The sequence below is a fragment of the Schistocerca americana genome, unplaced genomic scaffold (genome assembly GCF_021461395.2).
Source record: "Schistocerca americana isolate TAMUIC-IGC-003095 unplaced genomic scaffold, iqSchAmer2.1 HiC_scaffold_319, whole genome shotgun sequence".
Lineage (NCBI taxonomy): Eukaryota > Metazoa > Arthropoda > Insecta > Orthoptera > Acrididae > Schistocerca > Schistocerca americana.
In genome coordinates this window covers 152,501-160,000 of record NW_025726037.1, presented here as the reverse complement: position 1 = coordinate 160,000, position 7,500 = coordinate 152,501, and the positions used below count along the sequence as shown (strand labels likewise).

General features: G+C 53.2%; 2 non-coding genes and 1 pseudogene across 2 annotated transcripts; all 3 read right to left on the bottom strand.

Annotated features, from left to right (window-relative positions):
* The window catches only part of LOC124579997, a 7,963-nt pseudogene extending 7,619 nt beyond the window's left edge, over nt 1–344 (bottom strand).
* Nucleotides 345–532: 188 nt separating this feature from the next.
* On the bottom strand, nt 533–687 carry LOC124579966. Its single transcript, XR_006973092.1, has one exon. It is a non-coding gene; the product is annotated as a 5.8S ribosomal RNA (ribosomal RNA).
* Nucleotides 688–1,038: 351 nt separating this feature from the next.
* LOC124579978 lies at nt 1,039–2,948 on the bottom strand. Its single transcript, XR_006973103.1, has one exon. It is a non-coding gene; the product is annotated as a small subunit ribosomal RNA (ribosomal RNA).
* Between the last annotated feature and the right edge of the window lie 4,552 nt (nt 2,949–7,500).

Here is a 7,500-nt window from a genome sequence, read left to right as displayed (position 1 = left end):
TGGTCATATTTAGTCTCAGATGGAGTTTACCACCCACTTGGAGCTGCACTCTCAAGCAACCCGACTCGAAGGAGAGGTCCCGCCGACGCTCGCACCGGCCGCTACGGGCCTGGCACCCTCTACGGGCCGTGGCCTCATTCAAGTTGGACTTGGGCTCGGCGCGAGGCGTCGGGGTAGTGGACCCTCCCAAACACCACATGCCACGACAGGCGGCAGCCTGCGGGGTTCGGTGCTGGACTCTTCCCTGTTCGCTCGCCGCTACTGGGGGAATCCTTGTTAGTTTCTTTTCCTCCGCTTAGTAATATGCTTAAATTCAGCGGGTAGTCTCGCCTGCTCTGAGGTCGTTGTACGAGGTGTCGCACGCCACACCGCCAGCCGGCTGTGCACGCTACCGAGTAAGTACCGGTATGCGAACCGCCAGGCGACGGGCGCGCATCGCACGTTTCAGGAGGCGCGGCCGGCCCCACAGGCGGCCGCGACGCTCCCAGGTCTGCGAAGCGGGGCAAACGCCGCGCGCTTCAGTATACGTAGCCGACCCTCAGCCAGACGTGGCCCGGGAACGGAATCCATGGACCGCAATGTGCGTTCGAAACGTCGATGTTCATGTGTCCTGCAGTTCACATGTCGACGCGCAATTTGCTGCGTTCTTCATCGACCCACGAGCCGAGTGATCCACCGTCCTGGGTGATCTTTTCTTAGTTTCCACTGTCTCTTTCAAGACAGTTGCATAGGCGGGACGTAGGCGTGTGGCGGCCCCTGTTCAAGCATTCTGTGTCCAACGGCCTCACGGCCGATGGGCGTCGTACGGCTCCACACCGGAGCGGACAGGCAGTCGGGCGAAAGTCATTCAAAACCGGCGCCAGGCGCCAGGTGCCGCAGGCCAGCCGCTCCAGCGCTTCAGCGCTCGTACCACACAACATTGGCGTTAGTTTTGAGAAGCACGCGTGGTTCCGCACGCGGCGCACGGCTACTGCGAGCCGTACAGGTAGCGTGTTGCGCGACACGACACGCACATCGAACGACATGCAGTCTAGTCGGTAATGATCCTTCCGCAGGTTCACCTACGGAAACCTTGTTACGACTTTTACTTCCTCTAAATGATCAAGTTTGGTCATCTTTCCGGTAGCATCGGCAACGACAGAGTCAATGCCGCGTACCAGTCCGAAGACCTCACTAAATCATTCAATCGGTAGTAGCGACGGGCGGTGTGTACAAAGGGCAGGGACGTAATCAACGCGAGCTTATGACTCGCGCTTACTGGGAATTCCTCGTTCATGGGGAACAATTGCAAGCCCCAATCCCTAGCACGAAGGAGGTTCAGCGGGTTACCCCGACCTTTCGGCCTAGGAAGACACGCTGATTCCTTCAGTGTAGCGCGCGTGCGGCCCAGAACATCTAAGGGCATCACAGACCTGTTATTGCTCAATCTCGTGCGGCTAGAAGCCGCCTGTCCCTCTAAGAAGAAAAGTAATCGCTGACAGCACGAAGGATGTCACGCGACTAGTTAGCAGGCTAGAGTCTCGTTCGTTATCGGAATTAACCAGACAAATCGCTCCACCAACTAAGAACGGCCATGCACCACCACCCACCGAATCAAGAAAGAGCTATCAATCTGTCAATCCTTCCGGTGTCCGGGCCTGGTGAGGTTTCCCGTGTTGAGTCAAATTAAGCCGCAGGCTCCACTCCTGGTGGTGCCCTTCCGTCAATTCCTTTAAGTTTCAGCTTTGCAACCATACTTCCCCCGGAACCCAAAAGCTTTGGTTTCCCGGAGGCTGCCCGCCGAGTCATCGGAGGAACTGCGGCGGATCGCTGGCTGGCATCGTTTATGGTTAGAACTAGGGCGGTATCTGATCGCCTTCGAACCTCTAACTTTCGTTCTTGATTAATGAAAACATACTTGGCAAATGCTTTCGCTTCTGTTCGTCTTGCGACGATCCAAGAATTTCACCTCTAACGTCGCAATACGAATGCCCCCGCCTGTCCCTATTAATCATTACCTCGGGTTCCGAAAACCAACAAAATAGAACCGAGGTCCTATTCCATTATTCCATGCACACAGTATTCAGGCGGGCTTGCCTGCTTTAAGCACTCTAATTTGTTCAAAGTAAACGTGCCGGCCCACCGAGACACTCACTCAAGAGCACCCTGGTAGGATTGCAACGGGGTCCGCCTCGGGACGCACGAGCACGCACGAGGCGCGTCGCACGCCTTCGGCTCGCCCCACCGGCAGGACGTCCCACGATACATGCCAGTTAAACACCGACGGGCGGTGAACCAACAGCGTGGGACACAAATCCAACTACGAGCTTTTTAACCGCAACAACTTTAATATACGCTATTGGAGCTGGAATTACCGCGGCTGCTGGCACCAGACTTGCCCTCCAATAGATACTCGTTAAAGGATTTAAAGTGTACTCATTCCGATTACGGGGCCTCGGATGAGTCCCGTATCGTTATTTTTCGTCACTACCTCCCCGTGCCGGGAGTGGGTAATTTGCGCGCCTGCTGCCTTCCTTGGATGTGGTAGCCGTTTCTCAGGCTCCCTCTCCGGAATCGAACCCTGATTCCCCGTTACCCGTTACAACCATGGTAGGCGCAGAACCTACCATCGACAGTTGATAAGGCAGACATTTGAAAGATGCGTCGCCGGTACGAGGACCGTGCGATCAGCCCAAAGTTATTCAGAGTCACCAAGGCAAACGGACCGGACGAGCCGACCGATTGGTTTTGATCTAATAAAAGCGTCCCTTCCATCTCTGGTCGGGACTCTGTTTGCATGTATTAGCTCTAGAATTACCACAGTTATCCAAGTAACGTGGGTACGATCTAAGGAACCATAACTGATTTAATGAGCCATTCGCGGTTTCACCTTAATGCGGCTTGTACTGAGACATGCATGGCTTAATCTTTGAGACAAGCATATGACTACTGGCAGGATCAACCAGGGAGCTGCGTCAACTAGAGCTGAGCAGCCGGCCGCCCGGGAGTGTGTCCCGGGGGCCCGCGCGAACACGCAAGCGTCCGCTCAATTATTCTGCAAACAGGAGGAGGCTGAGCTCCCCTGCACAATACACCTCGAAACCCTCTCAGGTCCCGGCGGCGCGCAGCGCCGTCCTAAGTACTTGGTCGGGTTCGAGAGAGGCGCAATCGCCCGGAGTTTGGCGAGTAGACGCTTTAGGTGCGACCACCCGTGCTCCCAACTGAGCTTGCCGCTGCCGACAGAGGCCCGGGAGCGTGCTGTCGTGGCATTGCCGGCGGGAGACAACACGCGCCACCTACGGTGACCGGCAGCTCCAACGCCAGCGCCACAGAAGGACAAAAGCCCCACTTGGGTGCCGAAGCGAACTCTCCCAGCACAGCGCACGCGCCAACACGTCCGCACAGCTGCGATACAAACCACCTGCGAGAACCGCAGAGGCGACCGAGCAGCAGACGGCGTCGCGGCGCCGAGCGCCGGGCGGCGGCGCATCCTCAGCGCACACAGTCCTCAATCGGACCAGCACACTGCAGATGTCCACCGCGCTTCGCACCGGGCCCGCGAGGACCTACTTTGGCCGCACGGCGCCGCGTGCAGGGTGCGCCGGCGCGCAGCTGCGCCGCCTGCCGCCTCCGTCGGCCGGCGCGCCTGCCACTGGCCGCCCCCACCAGCCGGCTGTAGCGCGTGCGCCCACGCACCGCGCGGCCAGCACGCCGGGAGGCCCCCCCTCACCGGCCGGGGACGGTCCCACCCAGCCACCGCCGCGTATCGCTTCACACCCAGATGCCATTCACGTTCGTGGGCATGGTGGGTATCGCTGGAACAACCGGTTGGTAGCTCAACCGATCGTCGCCATCACTGATTCACCTCTAGCGAGAACAACCGCACCACAACGGTTTACCAGTTGTTCATTTGCATAACGTCACCAGCAAACGTAGGCGTCCATCGCCATTTGCAAATTCAACGATTGTTGCATGCCTGTGTCAGGTGTCACGACACACTATGTCTGCCCACATACACGCAACAACATGTGCACGCTTCGCGAACACGTGGAAGGTGGCCCCCGTACGTATGCGATGTCCATTGCGCGAACGACTGTCAACCGGCCTCTGTCGCATGTCGCAGATGTGGAACGCAGTGCACCATGCTATCACGGTGTGTGAGAAGAGACGACTACGTCTGACAACACGCGCCACTACATCAACAGACGGCTCATGCTGATCGCCATCCAGGGCATACCACACTGCAATCCAGCTCTTATAGGGAGACGACACGTAGCTGAGTGCACAACATTTGGACCGCATGGTTCGCCGTTGTTGGCGCAGTCGTTGTACGGTCACATGTACCACGATGTATCATTCAGTACATGAGGACCAATGTGCAGTACAGTGTGTGATTTGGACGTACAACATCAGCGGACAGTTGACACAGGCCGTACCACAGCGTAGGCTAAGTGCTTCGCACATGCGAATGCCAATGAACAACTGCAAATGCCAATGAACAACTGCAAAGGGCATTGAGCATGTACGTCCTGCTGCCATCCACATTACAGTGTATAGCTGCAAGGTGTTTAACATGAAGCGATACACTGGGGACCGGGCAGTGCGAGTAGCAAACTATATTGCGGGGGTTGCAGTTAGGCAACACTACACTAATTTAACGCGTCGTATGACAATTACAGAGCAGGTTAAGGCCCAACGTGTGTTGGGTTAAGGCCCAACGTGTGTTGGGTTAAGGCCCAACGTGTGTTGGGTTAAGGCCCAACGTGTGTTGGGTTAAGGCCCAACGTGTGTTGGGTTAAGGCCCAACGTGTGTTGGGTTAAGGCCCAACGTGTGTTGGGTTAAGGCCCAACGTGTGTTGGGTTAAGGCCCAACGTGTGTTGGGTTAAGGCCCAACGTGTGTTGGGTTAAGGCCCAACGTGTGTTGGGTTAAGGCCCAACGTGTGTTGGGTTAAGGCCCAACGTGTGTTGGGTTAAGGCCCAACGTGTGTTGGGTTACGTTAAGGGGCAATGTGGGTTACGTTAAGGGGCAATGTGGGTTACGTTAAGGGGCAATGTGGGTTACGTTACGGCGCAATATAGGTTACGTTACGGCGCAATATAGGTTACGTTAAGGCGCAATATCGGTTACGTTAAGGCGCAATACAGGTTACGTTAAGGCGCAATACAGGTTACGTTAAGGCGCAATACAGGTTACGTTAAGGCGCAATACAGGTTACGTTAAGGCGCAATACAGGTTACGTTAAGGCGCAATACAGGTTACGTTAAGGCGCAATGCAGGTTACGTTAAGGCGCAATGCAGGTTACGTTAAGGCGCAATACAGGTTACGTTAAGGCGCAATACAGGTTACGTTAAGGCGCAATACAGGTTACGTTAAGGCGCAATACAGGTTACGTTAAGGCGCAATACAGGTTACGTTAAGGCGCAATACAGGTTACGTTAAGGCGCAATACAGGTTACGTTAAGGCGCAATACAGGTTACGTTAAGGCGCAATACAGGTTACGTTAAGGCGCAATACAGGTTACGTTAAGGCGCAATACAGGTTACGTTAAGGCGCAATACAGGTTACGTTAAGGCGCAATACAGGTTACGTTAAGGCGCAATACAGGTTACGTTAAGGCGCAATACAGGTTACGTTAAGGCGCAATACAGGTTACGTTAAGGCGCAATACAGGTTACGTTAAGGCGCAATACAGGTTACGTTAAGGCGCAATACAGGTTAGGTTAAGGCGCAATACAGGTTAGGTTAAGGCGCAATACAGGTTAGGTTAAGGTACGACATAGGTTAGGTTAAGGTACGACATAGGTTAGGTTAAGGTACGACATAGGTTAGGTTAAGGTACGACATAGGTTAGGTTAAGGTACGACATAGGTTAGGTTAAGGTACGACATAGGTTAGGTTAAGGTACGACATAGGTTAGGTTAAGGTACGACATAGGTTAGGTTAAGGTACGACATAGGTTAGGTTAAGGTACGACATAGGTTAGGTTAAGGTACGACATAGGTTAGGTTAAGGTACGACATAGGTTAGGTTAAGGTACGACATAGGTTAGGTTAAGGTACGACATAGGTTAGGTTAAGGTACGACATAGGTTAGGTTAAGGTACGACATAGGTTAGGTTAAGGTACGACATAGGTTAGGTTAAGGTACGACATAGGTTAGGTTAAGGTACGACATAGGTTAGGTTAAGGTACGACATAGGTTAGGTTAAGGTACGACATAGGTTAGGTTAAGGTACGACATAGGTTAGGTTAAGGTACGACATAGGTTAGGTTAAGGTACGACATAGGTTAGGTTAAGGTACGACATAGGTTAGGTTAAGGTACGACATAGGTTAGGTTAAGGTACGACATAGGTTAGGTTAAGGTACGACATAGGTTAGGTTAAGGTACGACATAGGTTAGGTTAAGGTACGACATAGGTTAGGTTAAGGTACGACATAGGTTAGGTTAAGGTACGACATAGGTTAGGTTAAGGTACGACATAGGTTAGGTTACGGTACGACATAGGTTAGGTTACGGTACGACATAGGTTAGGTTACGGTACGACATAGGTTAGGTTACGGTACGACATAGGTTAGGTTACGGTACGACATAGGTTAGGTTACGGTACGACATAGGTTAGGTTACGGTACGACATAGGTTAGGTTACGGTACGACATAGGTTAGGTTACGGTACGACATAGGTTAGGTTACGGTACGATATAGGTTAGGTTACGGTACGATATAGGTTAGGTTAAGGTACACATTGTTGTAAGGAAAGGTTTAATGGGGGGCGGGGCGGGGCGGCCGGTTTGTTGATTGTGATTATAGTAAGTGGATGCCTGCGGCATCATCTGATTTGCCACGTCAGGATGCACCTTTGGCTCATGACAGGCGGCGCTCTCATTCCATGCTTGTGGCAGACCTGTGTCTTTCATTCCTGCCATTGTTTGTGTGCTGTGAGAGGAGGCAGTATTGTGATGTTGGGTGCACCCCTGTGTAGGACATGTGTGGGTGTTGGTGGCTTGGCTGAGCAATGGTGGTTGTCGGGTGGGTGGGATATTCTGTTTTCTGAGTGGACCTCCCAGTCTGGTTATGACAGTGTGGATTGTCTAATGTGGCGGAGAGGATGCACTGGGTGTTGTTCCATGCTGGTGCTTACATATTGTCTGTGTGCGTGTTACAGGCAGAGAGTAGTGCGTGATAAGGGTGTGTGGCTGACGTGTGGTTGTGATTGTGAGCAGAGTCTTTCAGCATGTATACGGACAGTTGTATACATTATCTGTATTCTGATGGCTCTATCTATTACTAATCAGCGCCGTGTATACGTTTAATCCGGTTCCAGTCGAAACTGTTGTATCTCTGTACATTAGTGACACGGCGAGCCCGCTATGTAGTTACTCGTCTCGGCAGCTTCCACCGGTGTATGGCAAATGATTATAAGGAATCAGTCTAGTCGTCAATACCGATGGTGTGACGTCACATGTCTGGGGTGGGGGACGCTGCGCCCTTCCGGTGGGTCATGGCCTAGAAAGACTC